At 44.9% G+C, this 18,877-nt stretch overlaps 1 protein-coding gene and 1 pseudogene across 1 annotated transcript in view; both read right to left on the bottom strand.

Annotated features, from left to right (window-relative positions):
• Window positions 1–12,796, bottom strand: part of LOC109375445 (40S ribosomal protein S7 pseudogene) — a 51,518-nt pseudogene extending 38,722 nt beyond the window's left edge.
• Window positions 1–18,877, bottom strand: part of ULK4 (unc-51 like kinase 4) — a 438,917-nt gene that overhangs the window by 71,789 nt on the left and 348,251 nt on the right. The gene's annotated exons all lie outside the window — the stretch shown is intronic.

The raw sequence follows: 18,877 nt of genomic DNA, 5'->3' as shown, positions 1-18,877 counted from the left end.
TTTTCTAAAATAGTTCATTTGAAAAGCATTTCCAAGTATTTTTAAGGATACAGCATTGAACACGACAATCGAGTCTGACTCACTCATTGGATTTGAGGGCTCTGTCATGTATAGACTGCTTTTTCTGATGAGCTTCCAACTTTTCTAATGGCTTAAAAATAACCTACAATACATGAGTCATTACTCAGGATTTAGCTTCAAAGAACTCCAATTACAGAATTTAGTCTCTGGAATCTCCCCTTTTTAGACCTAGGAACAAGTATTTGGAAAAAAAATCATAGGATTCACAAGTAAAGATTTATACTTTTTTTTTTCCTGTCTAGAACAGGCACTAAATAAAAGCGCCATCACCGCAGCTCTGAGTTCAAAGGCATGTTATACCCGCTTTAAATTTCATCCCAACAGTAAACTCAGTCCACGGTCACACACGTGCTAACCAGCCTCGTCATGTGCACCCTGCTTTCAAGTCTCTAGCATGCAAAACGTGTCTTCATTTTTGGACAAATCACAAAGTAAAGAACTCTTATTTTGCATATTTCCAGTACAGAGCTCATAGTCTAAAAAAGTGAGACCTGACAGCCCGCAACATTGCAGCAAACAAGGTGGATATAGCCTCCCAGTGCTCGAAAACCGGGAGACAGCCGTGCCCTTCCCGGGTCAGCCTCTGACTCATCTTGCCAACTTCACGTCTTCCTCCTCTTCCCTTTCATGCAGTCAACGCTCCATCTAAAACTTCCTTTCCTTCCCTATACGAGGCTCTCCCTTTCCTGCCTCCTCGCTCTTGCTCGTGCTCTTCCCTGTATTTGGAAGGCCCTTCCCTCCATATCTGCAGGTCCGAACCGTACAGGTGTGTTTCAGCTCATCTCTAAGAAACTTGCCCTCATATCGCCAGCACAAGGGGGCCTCTCCTTCGGTGCATGGACCCCGTGTTGCCTTGCTGGTGCCATCTACTCTCGGCTCGCTGAGGGCAGGGCAAACCCGGGGGAGCCCCTAGTGTATTGCTTGATTCCCATCAGTACCTGTTTCCTTACACAAGCAGTAAGGTCTTGGGAAGATACAAACAGGCAGGTTTTCTGATGTGGGTTTAAAAAGTAAATGGGTCTAGAGGAGGCAAAAAGAAGCGTAAGGTCCCAAATAGGAAAGGATGTAGCACTCACTGCCAGCAAACAGCATTCAGCATTTCTGGGTCCCTACAAGGTATCCCAGAGAACAGGGTAAAAGCTGCCATTTAGCACATCTGTGAAAAACCAGGGTTTGTGCACGTGCTTTAGTTATACTGCTGTACTTGTTTTTCAAAAACGATTCTAGAATGAATGTATTATTATCCCTGCTTCACAGAGGAGGATGGGGGCCAGAGAGGCTCAGTGAGCTCAGAGAGGCCCAAACAGCTAAAATTCCTTCTGCCTCCAAAGTCTGCATCCCCCTCCCTTATGCTGCTCCAAGAACATAATATTCTCCGAGAGAGAGAGTTATAACTGAGAACACACACCCAGGCCCAGGAAAACAACGGTAAATGTACGTGTGAGGTGCTTTTGAGCATTGTTCATTTTACAGCAGGAAAAATCCAAAGGTCTACAGAAGCCCTCACGTCTGCACGATGCATCACACTTCCCAGACGTTTCCACATCCATGAACTCACTCGCCTATTAGGGTCAGCGTAGTCCGAATCGGAAAGGGATGAACTGTCAGGGTTTGGCTGTGCCTTGCCAGGGAGAGCCAGAGTCCTTAGTTCTCAGCTTCTGCAAGACTCAGGAAGCTCAGCGACTCCCGACACGTGAACATCTTCTGTACAGTCACCAAGAGACCCCAGGAACCAGCATCCTCGTCAAGCGGTGACCTGACTGGTTCCCTCTTCCCTAAGGGAGTCTCTAAGATACAGGTCCAAACAGAGATGGGCTGGCGGATCGCTTCAGTGTCTAGTGCTGCAGTCTGAGCATGTCTGGAAGGCAGGAGAGCCTCCAGGGGTCAGGGCCAACTCAAGGTCACACGAGGGGAAAGGCCAAACGCCTACTGATTTCACCACCTAAGCCTGCTCCCAGTGTATCACGGACAGAGCTTGCTTTTCTCACAACAACAAAACTGTCCACCCATCCTTCCATCCATATGTCATCTATTACAGTCAACAGGCTCTGTGACTTGACTAGGGGCAAAATAGGTACCTGCTGAATAATGTAGGCTCAGAAACTGCACCTCTCGGAGGTCACCGGTAGGGAGGCCTAGTCTAGGCTGGCTCCTGGCAGCTGGCCTCTAACCCGCTCACCTCGGCGTGGCTTAAGCCTCCCTGCCCACAGCCTCTGTGCTTGAGGCTTCCTTGGGGGCCAGCATGGAACTGCCCCTTTCACCAACACCCAGCACCTACGGGCGGACAGGTGAGAGGGCCCTTTAGTGGGAGCAACTGCAACAGCAGTAATAGTGGTAGTAACAGTACTGGTAGTATGGTTGCTCGTAGCAACAAGGAGCGCAGGCTTCTGAAGTTCCGCCCCTCGGGGAGAGCTGAACTCTAGGGAAGGCAAAGCCAGGCTTTAGAAAGGACAAGCTGCAGTGGGGTCTTTCCTTCCCTCAGACCACTTATCAAATACACGCCCAGAGCTGACTTCTCCCTGGCGCTCTGGGCGCACATGGAAGGCGCATACGTCTCTCCCTGGAGGGGTCTCACTATGAAATGGAGGCCCAAGGTGCTTGACTCCTGCTTTCCATGAAATGGCATAATTTTTACTCAGGTAATTTTTTTGCCTGTGTAAAGGGAAGGAAATATCGTCAAGGCCACACATATCTTTCTGAAAAATAAGACGTAAGTTATTTTGTCCATCTTACCATTATTAATATGGGCATAAATTCTCTATGCTATTTCATGGGTGTATTTCCAGGCACAAGGTATATATTTTATAGTTTTAGTACTACATTATGATAAATGTGGTTTGTCAAAGTCGTTCCTCCACAGACACAAATCTTTTCCATATTTTACGCAAACCTACTATTCATCATATTTAGCATTCATACATTTAACCCAAGAAGACAATAAAAGTGAATGTTGAAGGAGTTGTCTTACAAAGTTCTAACTTGGCTGTTTCTGTCTCCCCTAGAGAGGGGCAGCGTGGTTTTGATCTTTTGTTTTTTATTTTGTTTTGAGTCACTGGCCTTTTTAAGAATAAAAGTCGGGGCCGGCCGAGTGGTGCGATGGTTAAGAACTGGCTTGGGACGCCAGAGGGCCCCGGTTTGGATCCCACATATGAGGGCCACGTCCTCAACAACTAGACTGAAGAACAAAACGACAGCAACTTGTCTGCTCCCCTTCCCCTAATTCCCCAGCACTGTTCCCCTCCCCCCAATTCCCCAATAAAAATCTTTAAAAAAAAAAAAAAGAATAAAAGTCATGGACCCCTTTTCCAGAACGATGGGCGAGAGCAAAATGCAAAGTTTTCATATAACCAACGATATTTCATTAGGAGTTTATTTCCTTAACATAAACACAAAGTAGTAATGATCTTACAAAGAATCATATATCTTTCACTATCTCTGTTATGTGCTTATTATGCATATGAACCAAAAAGTAACCCTATTTTAGGATAAACCTCAATTGGAAGGCAGGCTTGCTGTTACTTAGCTTGAGTTAGAAACTGAAATTATGGAGTGGGGTTAGGCAGAGGGGTCGGGGGGTCGTGTGTGTGGGTGTGTGTGTGTGTATGTGTATGTATGTGTGTATGTGTGTGTGTGTGTGTGTGTGTGTGTGTGGTGTTTTAATAACAACCAAAGCGAAGCTTGCATCAGGCCGCTACAGGATGGTCTAATAGTTTTTGCGACGAATTCATGGCTCACTCCTGACTATGTCTTTCAAGAAGTGTCTTTGTGTTTGGAAGGTCTGCCTCACTCATCACAGAAAAGATCCAGAAATTCCAATTTCCATTTTAAAGTCTCTGAGCAGGGATAGCCCTCCAAAGAGTGGGGTGGTATTGGCAGATACGTGCAGGTTTCTCTTTGCAGAGAAATTAACGAGGCTTGTTCCTTTGGAGGCTCAGAGGCAGGGCCGCCTCCTCCCGCACAGGACGGTTAAGACGCCTGCCTCCACCTGCCCCTTCCGGAAAATGAAAGCTCACTCAAAAGACCTCAGGATTTCTCAGGAGCATTGGTAACGAGGACTGCAGGGTCTTGTGATGAAAGATTTCCCTCACTCACATTGCAAGAACCAAAACAAAACTTCTAGGTGTGCCACATGATAAGGTGTCCCTTTCAGATGGCTCTCAGAGTGGCCTTGCTTTTCACTCCACACAGGAGAGCATTGGACTGACCACGAGTCATGCCCGCCATCTAAGAGTTGTTCTCAGGAAAGCCAGCAAACTGCAGGGTGGTTGAGGGGTTGACATCCCATGTCACCATTTGACAGACTCCTTTAGAAGCTGGGGAGCCAGGGTCCTAGCTCTCCTAAGAGACAGCTTACCATGTGGGGTGGGGGGAAGCGCTTCGGGGGGGACCGTTGGAAGGCCTGGTGAGAGACCAATGGTCCTTCCTTCTTCACAAAAGGAGTCAAGCCTGGAGCTCTGATCACAGCAACATGTATCTGATGGACGAAAGCCACGGCCTGGTTTCCCGGAAATAAACCAGGAGTTTCATCTAGCTGCAGCTGAAGAAAAGTGGCATAATTGCCAATTGTGAAATAATTAGAAACTCCAGGCATGCAGAGTGGCTGGCATTTGACGGCCACAGCCTTGTTCCTTCTCTTCTCATTCGAGCTACAAGCTGCGGACACCCCCCACCCTCACTGCTACAAGGGCCTCACTGGCTGCTTAAAGATAAGGCTTTGCCCTTGGGACAAATCCAAGTTCCTGCTTTTTCCAATGGAGCCATCTTTTCAAAGAGAAGATCCCTATGGCCTGGTGCATCTCCAGCCATCTGGCAGCTGTTCTTTCGGTTTGTTGTATCCGGCATCAGTCAGCCATGGGACTACTATCCACGGGGTAGAGGGTTTGACCTTCCCTCCTTCCAGGTCACCTTCTAGGACATGCATTCTCCACGGGTGAGGCTGCTCCCAAAGGGGCAGGAGCAAATCTCCACCCACTATTGCAATGAGCTGTGGCCCTCCAAAGACCACAGTGCGTAAACAGACACGATATATCTGTGGTGTTAAAATTTTATAGGGACAGGCAGTTAGGGAAAAAATGTCTAAGACGTTTCCTTTGGGTGCATAATGCAAAAAAGGTTGATAAGCACTGTTCCAGGTGTTCAAAGAAGGAAGATGGGAGTCTTTGGGCTGTTCCCATGATACTGGCTCTGGCCTTACACTCCTCACTCGACTGGCAGCCTCTAAGTCGGCTCATGTTACCATCCAGATTCAGGGACCACTGACTCCCCATCCCGTAAAGGCTCCAACCACCACTGCAGCCACAGTGAGGGTCACAGCTCACGCTGGCCCTGCCAGGGTACACACTGCTCCCCCTCCCTGAAACCCCCAAGCCACCACTGACTTGAGGTTGGAGGCTTCGCTGACCTGGCAGGGGGTTCTCCTTTCCCGAGCTTTACTGCCTACCATTTTCATAGATTACATCTATTACGGATTAAGCCTCTGGCTCATTCAGAGATTTCAATGGAGAACAGTTTCCGACCAGCCATCTCATTCATAGACCACGTCCTCAGGCAATTCTCATTTTTGTGGAAATTTTTCTTGATTCCAAACATTATGTGGAAACACGCCTCTTGCCTGTTACATGGGGCGCTCTTTGAGGTCAAGACACAACAGAGTCCTCGTTTTCGTACTTTCTGCTTGTGAGTTAGGGACCAGGCAGAAGCTTGACAGAGGCCAGTTTACAAAAGGGTCCTGGGAGCCCAGGAAATGGCCCCACTCTGACACAGAGCTGTCAAACTCTGCGAAATTGGGGCTAACCCAGCAAAGAAGCTACACTGACTAGGTTATAGCTTGTTTTCCAAATCTGTATTCATCACAGACACACAGAACTGTAGACAAGAACTGCGGTGCAGTCCTCTCCAGGTAGACGCCTGCACTCCACGGTTCTGTGCAACTCCAGAACGGCTCACTGCCCCCACTCCTACCTCGCGGCCTGCCCTCCTCTCGTGATCCAGCTCTTCTCCTCCTCCCCTCACCCGGGTATCAAAGCCCCGCTCCGCGCCCCCCGTGCTCCTCCTCCTCAAAGGAGTTGCCCTCAGCTCGCCCCACCACATTAAAAAACAGCGAGGAATCTCATGTTTGCCGAAGAACTCACTGTGCTAAGAATAAAGACATCACCTTTCCAGGAGCGCCTGCCTACTAATGAGGGGTTGTTCCCCAAAGCAAGCTCTCTAGTTGGTGGAATTTTAGGAACTGCTGATGACTTTCAGGGAGGGCCTGAAAGACAGGTCCTCTGAGCTGGAAAGGCATTCCTAGGGCTCCTCAGGCACCCCCAGAAGGGCAGCATTTGGTCCACCTGCATTCCACACACATCTAACACCCGTCCTGGGAAGAGAGATTCAGTCCTGCGTTGAATTTGTCTCCAAACCCAAGAATGTCCTTGAGCTTAGCAAACGCCTCGCAGAACCTCACGTCTGCTTACAGCCCAATTACTGCACCCGTCTTGAAGACTTAACGATTTTTTTTTTTAGTATCATCCTCTCTATGGATACATTTTTTTTTCTTTTTTTTAGCTGAGCCATCTTGCCACCTGTTGGCAGCTCAGTGGCAGCTCAGCCCAGGCCGGGAATCGAACCAGTGACCCTGTTGCTCAGAGCTCGCACTCTTGAGCAAGCTCTTAACCAACTGAGCCACTCAGCCAGCCCTGGATACATTCTTTTTTTTTTTTTTTTTTTTTTTTGGAGGGCAGTGTAACTGGCCCTCATATGTGGGATCCGAACCGGGGCCCTCTGGCATCCCAAGCAAGTTCTTAACCATCGCGCCACTCGGCTGGCCCCTGGATACATTCTTAATAGAGATTTTGGGGGATAGCATGTCTTCAGGGCAGCATTCATAATCAATCAGCACGTCCTTATAGTAAGAGGGCTGGTTGTCAAGATTTTTGTTTGGGAAAAATATTTGAGAAGGTCTCAAATCAAACTATATCATCAGCACTTGTGTTTTATGCAAATTAGAAGATATTTTCTTACACTTCATCATAGGAACTAATCACCCCGGCACCATCGCTTGGAGGAAGCATCTGCCACCTGAAATTTAGAACAATAATTCACAGTCCACGGAACAGTGTGCATCAGCACAGATTAAACTTGTTATAAATTTATAATGATTTCATACAAAAACATTACATTTTAATAGTTTCAAGAAATGACAGGGTAGGACTGGTATAAATGTTTAACTAGCACTGTCTCATATTTCACACTTTGTTTATTTCATTACCGGGTATGCTAAAATGAAACAGCTAACTTAAAATGTCATCAAATTCAAAACAGGAAACTTAGGAACCAATACTCTACGCCCCAAAGATATCCCACAGCCTCTATTAGATAAACACCTGGATATTTCATTTAACTATCACGTACTTTTTTCCTTATAGGTAATTTAAATGATCATTTTTACCTTGGTGAGTTGAAAAAATAGATCATAGCCATCATTACTAAATCTGTTTCCATGTTGGGAGGTCACCATGGAGGGGCCCTGTCCCCTTGTGTTCTCTGTGCCCAAACCAGTCATTTACTGTGACTTTACATATTTTTCTATAAAGGAAAGAGAATCACTCAAAGAAACATCAGGTCCTATCAATATGAAAGTGACAGTCGTTGGGCTGTGTCAGACACACAGACCAGAGCTGCTCCAGCTGCCTGGCAGGTATGCGGCGATTTGTCAGGTGTGTGTCATCCGGACCCGTTCCTCTTGACAGTCTCACTTTTTCCTCTGAATTCTCAGTGATTCTGACTGTTCTTCTGTCAATCACTCATACAGGTCTGAGCGTGTGGTGATATTCCAAATCAGAGCACCAGAAACTATATCCTTACTCTTTATTAACTGGAGACTATCCAGGTTTAAAACTCCACGGCATGTAAGCCAGTGAAAAGGGCCGTGGTGGGGCAGAGGGGTTAGTATGACTTTTTCTGGAACTTTTTAACTTTCTCGGTCATTTCTGGAATGCTTGAATTGTTTTCGTTACTGGTTGTATGTTACCAATACAATCAGAAAATAAAGATTTAATTTTGCTATCTAAGGAAAAAAATGTTCCGCAGGTCTAGGTGGTCCACAAGGAAGCCAGGATCAGGGTGGAAGGTAACGTGAGGCCAGGCAAAGCCCATGAGAGCCAGCAGCCGTGTCAAGTGGCAGGGGCACGTCCCAGGGAGGAGACAGGGCAGAGCAGGTCGGAGCTAGAGGGAGGGGGCCAGCCTGGGAAATGGGGTACCAGGTAGACTGAGGCCTAACAATTCAGGCAGCAGGCTGAAAAGCGCTCCTCCCCACACCTGACGAAGGGCAAGTTGGAGGAATGAAAGTCGGAGGCTCAGTCCGAGCTCTGGGCAGGGCAGGAAGAAACAAGACAGCAGCAAAAGGTGTGACAGTGAGAAGGAAGCAGGAATTTGGGGTGTCAAGTAACTATCAGGACTTAGGTCCCTTCCACTTCTCGGGCACCCTCTTACAGCCATGGGAGGGTGCTGGAACCCACAGCACAGGAGCAGGCTCAGCCTGGAATGTGTGAGCACATTTGCATAAACATTCCATCCTCTTAGTAACCCAGGAAGCAGATGCTGTAAATCTGGATTATGATGAAGAAAAGAATGTTTAAGGAAGTTAAGTAGCATGTCCAAGGGTTCCCAGTGCGGAGCTGAGACTGACACCTAGACCTGAAATTCAAACCTTGCCTCTTCCTGAGTGATATTCCGGAGGGAATCGGCAGCTTGGGGCCAACTCTAACGATGTGTGGAGGTGTGGGGGGACAGCGCCCCGGGGGCCTGGGACACTGGGTTGGCAGAAGCAGCCTCAGGTGGGTGGGACCAGTGAGATGAAATTACAGGTTGCATCTGGCTCACTTCCCTTATCGTCAGCTTCTCAGATGGGACAAGGAAGGCTGAGAGCTCCCTGAGAGTGGGGACTGTGGCCTGCATTAGCCCTTCACTGCTTGCTCTCACCCCCACACGAGCCTGGTACACGGCGGGGCCCAGAGCCTCTGCTGAATGCATTCACAAAATGGTAGCGGTCCAGGTCACTGTCATCAGAGCATTCAAGTGTCACCGGACAGAGAAGGCCCCCACTGAGAGAAAACTCTGATTAGATGAGCTAAGACTCAGGACGAAATACACAAAACTATCAAACGTACTAATTCCTTATTCTGTTGCTTGAAAAGTGCTCTCAGACACAAACGCATCTCTTCCTGGGATCAGGGCTGACACGGGCCATTCCCTGCGGAGCCAGGCAACTGAATCTGTCAGAACCTGCTGTATCCTCCATAAAACTGCTAAGAGGTTCAACATCTATTCTGTCGAAAATACATCATTATTTGGGGATTCTTTTGTGCTACCACATTACTGTAAGTTTCCATATCCTACTGTGACTAAAACATTTTCCCAGAGCAGCATCTTATTTGGGTGGTGAATGAGTGTTTATTATTTTGTTCCCTGTGCATTTGTGTGTGTGTGTGTGTGTGTGTGTGTGTGTGTGTGTGTGTGTAAAACTCATAATGATAATAAAATGCAGCAAGCACCTCACTCAAATTTTGATGCTGTGGGTTTGCATTAAATCCAAGTTTCTACCATGAAATCTTGAACGATAGGCTCTAATGCTTCCGTGTCGTTTCTAGGGAAAGTCGCTATTTTGGGGATTTACATCATTATGAAGTAAGAGCTGCAGCATGCTTGTAAAACAACAAAATAATCGAATAAGCCTATATTTGGTATTTGGCTGTTCCTAATATCACACAGGTCACTGTATATTTAGAAAGGAATGCTAAACAGTCAAGCAAAGATTAATTGGTGTTTAGAAGAGTTTTGCTGATAAGCACGGCTAACTGTATTCTGGTTTCCTGAGGCACCATTAGCCAGACGCCTGGATTGAACAGGATAGCTCACTTCTCAGCCACATCCGACCGCAGAGGGTTAACTATAATAAGATGGTTGAGACCAGCACATTCATCTCAGGTGTGAAATGCTACAGGCACAGGCGTGTGGAGTATAGAGCGCATGAAAAATAGAGCCCCTCAGAGTTCTGCTGATGAGTACACAGAAAGTTCTAGGTATGACAGCACAAAATTGTTTGGGGATTTTTTTTTTTGAGAAAAGTATTTTAAGAGGAAAGAGTTAGAATTTGTGATTAGAGATTTATATATTCAGGCTATCGATAAAGCAGAGATCATTTAAGAACATTCAAATCAGCAAAACGTTTTATAAAAATTTGCTAACTCTTCCTTATTTCTTTCAATGGTTTTATTGTGGTAAAATGCCTATTACACAAAATTTACCATCTTAACCATTTTAAGAGTACAATTTCTTCCTGATTTAGGGTAAATGTGATATGATATACATCAGTTATGGTGGTTAAAATATTAAGTTAAAACTTAATATGAGTTCAAATTCTATCTCCATCAGTTAATCACACGGCTTCCTGTGCCTCAGTTTCCTCAACTGGGGAACACAAGGGTATTAATACCTCCTGCTCTAATATCATCCAGGTCAATATTGTCCAGATCAGCACAAAACACATGTTGGCTTCTACATCATCATTCAGAGGGTGGTCAAAGGAGAACGGTTTCCCAGTCTTAAGAGTCATTAGATCAAGTTGATGGCTATAACCAGAACATCCTGGGAGAAGCACTTGGCAGCAGTGAACATTCCAGCTTCGCCACAGCTCAGAAGCTCAGGAGATCTAGGCATCCAGAGAACTGAGCCCTGCTGTGGCTGTACCATTCCTGGAAAGTTTCCGTGCAGTGACCCTGTTTCCAGAGTCCTTCGCCGCAGCTGTGGCCCTGACGTGCAGCCTGGCCGTCCTCCAGCATCTGTAGTGGTAATGGAGGCAGCAAGCCATGCGCCACCTCATAGTGGGTCCTCTGAGCCACGCTGCCCATCCGCAGAATGCCCTGGGGCCACTGACGAGACTGAGTCCAGAGACTCCAGCACTCAGTGGCCATGCAATTAAGCCTAACAAGGCACAAGGAGCTCCTTGCGGGCCACACAGAGATGCCCACAGTAATTGGCAACAGGCCTCTGGTTCCCCAGGGGCTAAGGATTATGTGCTGGCAGCAGGGAAGAGCCAAGGAAGGGTCGAGACCTTGAGGGAGGCCAGATGGGATCACCTAGCTTCATGCATAAGTCATGAACAGCTCTGCTGGCTGCTCGGAGCTCTCCTGAGCAAGACACAGCATGGCCGATTCCTGGTCTGGGGAAGCAGACAACAGAGGCCTCCTCTGTGCCGGGAGACTGCTGCTGGCCCAGGGCTGCCCCCCGCCACATCTGACTGTGGCTCTGATAAAGCTGACTTCGGAGCTGTGGATTCTTGCAGAGGCAAGCAGGGAAGGCATGCGCATGACGCAGGGTGCGTTCTAGTTCAGCTGTGACTGAACGCCTCAGCAGGAAGTCGTGTCACCGACTGGAAGGATGCACGTTCTCAAATGGAAACAGCCTGTTCCTCTGTTTTAGGAAATAAGTAGGATGAACGCATAAAATCTGGTAGCAACGTATGCCCAGGTCCTGCGTATTGATGACATCATTGGCCACTTCCAAAGTATGCAACTGTGTGTGCGTGTACGTACGTCTTTCGTTGATGGCTTTCTCATGCTGTGATAAACTATGATAAACCAGTTGCATAACTATCTCCTGTAATCTTCATATGAGGATCCTACCAGGTAAACTGGCAGTCAGCTTTGACATGTTAAGTGACTTGTTCAAGGACACACAACACGTAAGGGAAAAAGTAAAATTCTGAACCGGCCTATGTCCAAGTGTCTTCTCAATCCAGTCACTGGTGTCGGCTGTCTAAAAGGGCTCACTCAGTGCCCCCTCACCCCTGTTCCCTGGCCTCTGCCCCTGAGCTAATCCATCAGCAGCAGCGCTGACCCACCTGCCCTCCGCCAGACCCCGAGCTAGGCCCTTTGCCCATGTTACTACATTATTAATGCATCAGTAGGTGGAGGTTATCATTGTAACAGATAAGAAAACTCTTGTACTTTCTGCTAGCCTGTTTCACAGGTTTATCTCATCAATATTCTCTTCCTGATATTTCCCCTCTAGGCTTGCCCAAAGTCTCTCCCCTTGTGAATTCTTTAAGAGATAAACTAGCCTTTAGAGACAAAAACCATAAACACTTAGGTCAGTTTTGAATGTCATTATCATTTTCAAATATAAAAAAAAACCAATTAAGAAATAAAAAAGATTTTCAAAAGTAGATGTTTGCAGGACTTCCAGAAACAAATGCACGCACATATATTAGAGTTCCAGTCTCCTTCCCAGCAAACATAACTGACAGTGCATGGAACTGGCTAAAGACAGGCAGGTTCTGAAAAGGGTCGGACTCAGACCCAAGTCTCTTGCTTCCGTAAAGACCCGTTCTGGATTTTCAGGAGCAGCCTCTAGAGCTTCTCAAAAGACGCGCACATGAACCACCTGGGCGACCATGTTAAAATGCAGATTCTGATTCAGCAGGCACAGGGTGGGGCCTGAGATTCTGCATTTCAAATAAGCTACCAAGTAATGAAGCCTCCTCAGGTCTGGGGCCACATTTTGAGTAGCAACGGGTCAGAGGTCCTGCTAACTCTGTCACACCATCAAATGATCCCTGAGGTGGCACTATTTCAGCATTTTCGCTATACTCTGGATTCTGAATCCAGAGGTCCTTTTTGCAGGATAATCTTAGTATCTGACCTGGCAAACTCGAGTTGTCCGACGAGGGCATGTCGCGAGTGCTTCTTCATGTCATGGTAAATAGTAATGCTTGCCTCGTGTAAGAGAGAGAAGGGAATAAATAAAAAGACAATGTGTGCAGCCCTCATGGTCTTGAACTTCGATGAAAGCTCGATGAAGCAAATTCAGAATACCCTCAGATAACCAGTAGGTATTTTCCATGTCCCAATGTTTTTTACAATTATGTAGACACAAAGAAATTCGTGTTTGGGAAATAAGACAACTAAATTTGTGGTAACGCCAGGAAATTAATATATCATAGGAATAAAAATGATGATGAGGACATTGACGGTGACAAGTTACTACTTTTGAGCAGCATGTTCCAGACACAAGCTAGGCATTTTGCTTACACTGTCTCATTTAGTCCTCACAACAATCTTATAGTAGAAATATTATTGCTATTATTTATATTAGGAAACGGAGACTCAGTGAAGTTAGATTACTTGTCCCGTTGTTAATCACATAAAAGAAGGGAGACTTGAGCCCAAGACAGCCAAAACCCTCAAGACGGCCCAAACCCCCAAACTGCCCGAACCCCCATGCCTCTTCATTATGCTATATGAGCTCTTCCATTGGGAATGCAGAACAAGCACCTTGTAAGAGTTCAGTCTTCACTAACCTCAGTGTAAAGAACACTATCTCATAAGACTCTACCAAATAAACTAAAGACTTTCAAAAAATAAAACTAGGACAACTGACTTTCTTGATTAAAGACATAGATCAAGTTGGTTTAAATCAAATACTCCACATTACCAAGTGAATCATTCAATCATTCGATAGAGTCACTGTTTATCTCAACAAAGGGTGGTTGGTGTGTTAGTTATACATCTAAAAGGCTGCAAACATGAAATCTTCTAAACTAGAAAAGATTAACAGTCTCATGCACCGGGCTAAAAATGGCACCCCTGAAAAAGGCTAGGACATTTGCGTATTCAGGCGCCTCTCAGCAGACAGCCTGTAGGACCAGAGAAGAACCCCAGCCAAATGGCTTCATGGCTTCCCTATGTGTGCAGTTCCGTTCTTGAAATCCTCTTAAGACTTACTCCAGTGGAAACCCAAGGAACCTCAGACTATTGAATTGGCTGATGGTGGTTCTTGTTAGCTCAGCAAGAGGGGCAACCATTTAGGTTAAATAAGAGGAAAAGCGGGTGGGATGGTCTTTTATTTGTATGTTATACTATTGGAAATATATGGTAACCCCCTAGAAAATATGTACTGCCGAGAGTATTAGTACATTCTGTTTCAAACAGTACAAAACAATCTTATTTATTTAGTCTAAATAAATATGTGAAAGCATCTATTTAGTTCAACAGATTCTACAAATGAAATGCCCAAATACCTATCTTTGGAAAATATGGCTGGAAAAAAAATATACACACACACACACACACACACGCACACACACACACACATATATATATATATATATACACACACACACACATATATATATATACATACACACACACACACACACACACACTCATATTGTGTGTATATATACCTCATATACCTCCACAGGACAGCAATTTACAAATAGGTATAAAATAAGTATGCATCTACACTTATGCATCCACTCTATAAGCAAACAGCTCTCCTGAGGAGGATGTGGGGGGACACGTCTGCATACCACAGCTGAGTGTCCTACCACTTTTCTCTGTGTCAAGAGGGTATTTAATTTGGGGGGATCATTAGGCCTGTGGTGCTGATATACTGTTCCCATGAAGGGCTGTTGGGCTTCCTGGATCAATATGCCACAATTCTTAACGTTTCTCTCACTGTGTTCTGGAAGAAGTTTTCAAACTGGTTTTATAAATAATTCACTTGGCTTTTGTCAAAATTTATTCTGCTATTGAATCCCTCTATTGGGTTTTACATTTTAAAGTCATGCTTTGTTTTATGGATGTAATAATCTTTCAAATCTTTGTGAGGACACTAATTAGGATTTTTTTTAAAAGTCTTGTTTCCCGTATTTGTTTCCCTGTGGCCATTGGCTCTTCTGGTTCACCGGTGGCCACTCATTGGCTACAGACTTTCCTTAAATGTCATATGATTCTTCTTTGTTCGTGTCCATAAATGAAGAGCTACGTGAGTGAGTGCTCATAGCCTGATGAGCTACCTCCGGGATGTTTAAAATGTCACTTGGATTTCCTTGGGGAAACTTCTGCTAAGTGGACACTGCTGAGAGCTGTGAGCAGCCTTGGCCTGGGGTTAGTGAGAAATAAAGACTAAATTCAGAGGAGGAACTGGGACAAAAGGTTGAGCATCCACTCTGGTAGAGGACAGTGGCCCTGGGGGGTCAGGACAGCCCAGAATTCAGTTACTCTGGTCCCACCCAGGGCACCGTGGGGAAGGTCCTGTGGTGAGCAGCTCGAGGCGGGGCGGAGCCTCGGCCTTTTCTCTGAGCCCCTCCTGTCCCTGAGTCTGGGATTGCTGCAGAACTTCTCGGTGTGCCTGCTTCTTTGCCTCCAGTGGGGTCTGTGGTCTCCTAAATTCTGAATAAGAAATTCTCCTAAATTTCTGTTAAGCTAATTGCATCTTCTGGAAATTTCCCAAGTTAGGCATCAATTACAGATACTTTTCCCTGTTTTCAGTGCAATTCTGCATTTCTCACTTCTTTTTATACTTATTTTGATAATTTCAGTGGAACGTGGGGAGGAAGTCAAGGTAAACACATGAACTTTTCACCATCATGATTTAAAATCTCAGCTTGTTTAGCAATATATGTCAATCTATGTATGTGTGTCATGTGCATGTGTATATACACATATGTACATATATGTCATGTGTGTTAACTATGGTGATACATGGCTTATAAGTTTAAGGATGACATTATTTTCTTCCTTTTACTCTTATGTATTTCTCAAGTCTTCTACCATGACTATATTCTTGGGGTTTTGTTTTTTTTTTGGTTTTGGGGGGTTTTTTTGGATGCTGTAATTATTTTTATAACCAATTCTCATATCATAAAATTCACCATTTTAAAGTGTACAATTCAGTGGTCTTTAGTGTATTCACAAAGGTGTGTAGCCATCACCACAATCAGTTTTAGAACATCTTCATCACATCCCCAAAACACCCCGTGTCCATTAGCTGTCACTCTCCATTCCTTTTCTCTCAGCTTCCAGCAACCATTAATATTTTTATCTCTATAGATTTGTCTATTTTAGTATTTCATATAAATGGGATCATACAGTATGTATGTGGTGTTTTGTATCTAACTTGTTTCACTTAGAATAATACTCTCAAAATTCATCCATCTTATAGCACATATTAGTAATTCATTCTTTTTTATGGCTGAATAATACTCATTGCATGGACAGACCACATTTTATTTATCCATTCATCGGGTGATAGACATTTGGGCTAGCTCCACTTCTTTGGCTATTATGAACAATGTTGCTATGAACTTCCTATACAAATTGTGTACTACTTTTATAATTTAAAAAACACCGCTTTAGAAAAGTTACAAAATTACCTTTTCAAAAATAGTCAATAAATCAAACTTTTCACTAATGTACAATAGCTTTGCTCCTATTACTCTAAAGCACATGGTTTTACTACACTCTTTTTTTTTTTTGCAGGTTCAATACCTGCAAATACCTGGATAGAATAAATTAACTGGGAATAAGCAGACATTCTTGCATTAACTGGTGGTCAACTAATAAATCTAATCTTTACAACATTGTGAAGGCACACTGATGTACATTAACAATTTCTATGGTATTTAGAATCCTCTCAGAATAGTAGGACTTCCTCCTAAGAGTATCATCTTAGAATATATTTCATTCTGTCATAGGCAACGGTCAGAAAACAATACTTGTGCACTGAATTAAAACCCGTCCAGGCCATGAAATGAGGGGGAAAAAAATCTATTTTGCTGCCCCCTCATAGGGTGCAACCTTTAGAAAGGGATTATTTCCATTACATTTTCATCAGGGACTGGCAAAGAAAAGTATATCATGTTATTACAGAGCCTGGGAATGTAATGACTTCCAGGTTGCTAAGCAACGCTCAATGGTAAAGGCCCCAGCATCTGTGATCTCTAGAGACACTCTCAAATTTCATTAAAACCTGCTCATAACCATTACACAAAAGGTCCATGTGGAGTTTATAAAAAGGCTTCGTTTCTTGACATAATAATGAAGGAATAATAATAATAATAATAATAATAATAATAATAATAATAATAATAAAGCAAATGGCATCAAAACTTTTGTGGTACTTAAAACCAAAAAATATTTTAGAGACCCAATTAGTGAAATCTATAATGTTTCTAGGGGTGTTTCAGAGAAAGAAAGCAAATACTGTCAGTTTGTAGTAAATAAAAGTATTTAATATCTTGAAAAAAAGATACTGTGTAGAGCTTTGGGACTTTCTTTGAAGAAAGGATAAATGTGTTCTGTGTACGAATCGGGAAGGGAGGCAAGGATAATATGAAATGAGAGTCCCAATCACTATTTGCTTCAAAGCGGGTCATGACAGTGGTGTGCTTTCAACTGAAACAGGAAAGCACCAGGCCACAGGAAATAATTCCGAGGGACACTTTCAAAATATTTCCTTTAGTAACGGTGTTGAAAAAAGCGAATGCCCGAAACAGAAAGTTATGGTGGCCCTTTATAAATACCACTCCCGTGGGTGTCACTGGGATGCTGGTTTCGGATATTTGGCTCAACTCCTTAAGATGCTGATGAGCACTGGTGTCTCCATACTGAACTTACAGGTCACGTGACCTCTTCCTCCGGCTCCTAAAATTCTAAGGAGAAATACTGGAAGGAGACTGTCATTTAGCTCCACCTGACTCATCAGCCCTACAGATCAATATTAAAAAATCAAAGTGAGCGTCTACTGAATGACATAAATCAGGAGGGTTATTTACATGATGGGTGATGCTAAAGGCAAATTCTTAAACAGAAACTACACTGCATGTGGGATCATCAGATTTTGCTTGGTTTAGGGTAGTGACAGGGTGGCAGAGGGTTCTTGTTACCCAAATAGATATTTTCAACACCCGAGTCCCCAGGACTGACGTGGGAAGCACAGGTCCTTGAGACACGAGTAGTTCACTGATAAACTGATGGGTGGTTTGCCCGTGTGTGCTCGCACACAGCAGTGTCTGTGCAGGCCTAGGCAAGATGCTGTTTTATTAGTCGGCATATTCGTGATATACAAATCAGTTGCAAAGAGACAATTCAAGTCTTGCAGAAGAACTGGGATTCCATTAAATCACTGCCGGTGATGGTGGAAGAAGCATATCCAAAGCCTCTGATGAGCAAAGACAAACAGACAAGACTGGACGGTCCACCAGCTGAAGGAGAGGAAAATGTCTTCAGCGTGAAGACAGGACAGGCACTTCCAAAGGGATACTGACTTGAATAGTGATAGAAAATGAAGACCTTCAACGGGTTTGCAAAAACAACCCCGTTTTACAATGGTTCTGGGAAAGTTAAATGTGAAGTCTGTTATAATGGACTATCAATCACACGTTGTAGATAATGTGAACGATGACACACAAACAAGTCCAGAATCCCAGGGAGAGCCCCATGTGACAAAGTGAAGGGCCAGGTGGCCTTGGCGGGGCTCCCGAACAAACCGCACTCTCAGAGGAAGACCAGCCCTCTGCTGACTCTCATGGGCAGTGGTCACCACTGTCCCAGCTGGACTCAGGAGAGGTCCCAGAACTCTAATGGCTCCAGCGAAGTCCCTGCCTCTCACTCATAGCCTCCCGCGTCCTGTTGCCCAGAACAGTTGGGACCAATGTCAGTAGGCACTTTATCCTTGTGTACGGTGGTCACTGTGCAAAGCCCAGGTCTCCCAGGTCACCCTCTTCCCCTGGACTCTCATCCCCATAAGTCTCTGCACAGCCTTTCCTGGAGCCATGTGCTCATCCCACCTCTTGAACTTTGTCCACTGTGCCCTCTGGACTGTCAGTCACCAGCAAACAATCCCATATCCTCAATGTCTTCCCAGACTGGTCCCATCACTTTCTTGCTCTCACTGAAGCTGGGCTTTCCCTCAGGGTGCTTCTCCCCCTACAGGCGTCTGTCACACCCCTGCAACCACTGGGCCTGAA

Source organism: Hipposideros armiger, unplaced genomic scaffold, assembly GCF_001890085.2.
Source record: "Hipposideros armiger isolate ML-2016 unplaced genomic scaffold, ASM189008v1 scaffold_18, whole genome shotgun sequence".
NCBI classification, from domain to species: domain Eukaryota; kingdom Metazoa; phylum Chordata; class Mammalia; order Chiroptera; family Hipposideridae; genus Hipposideros; species Hipposideros armiger.
This window is presented reverse-complemented; position numbering and strand designations above follow the sequence as displayed.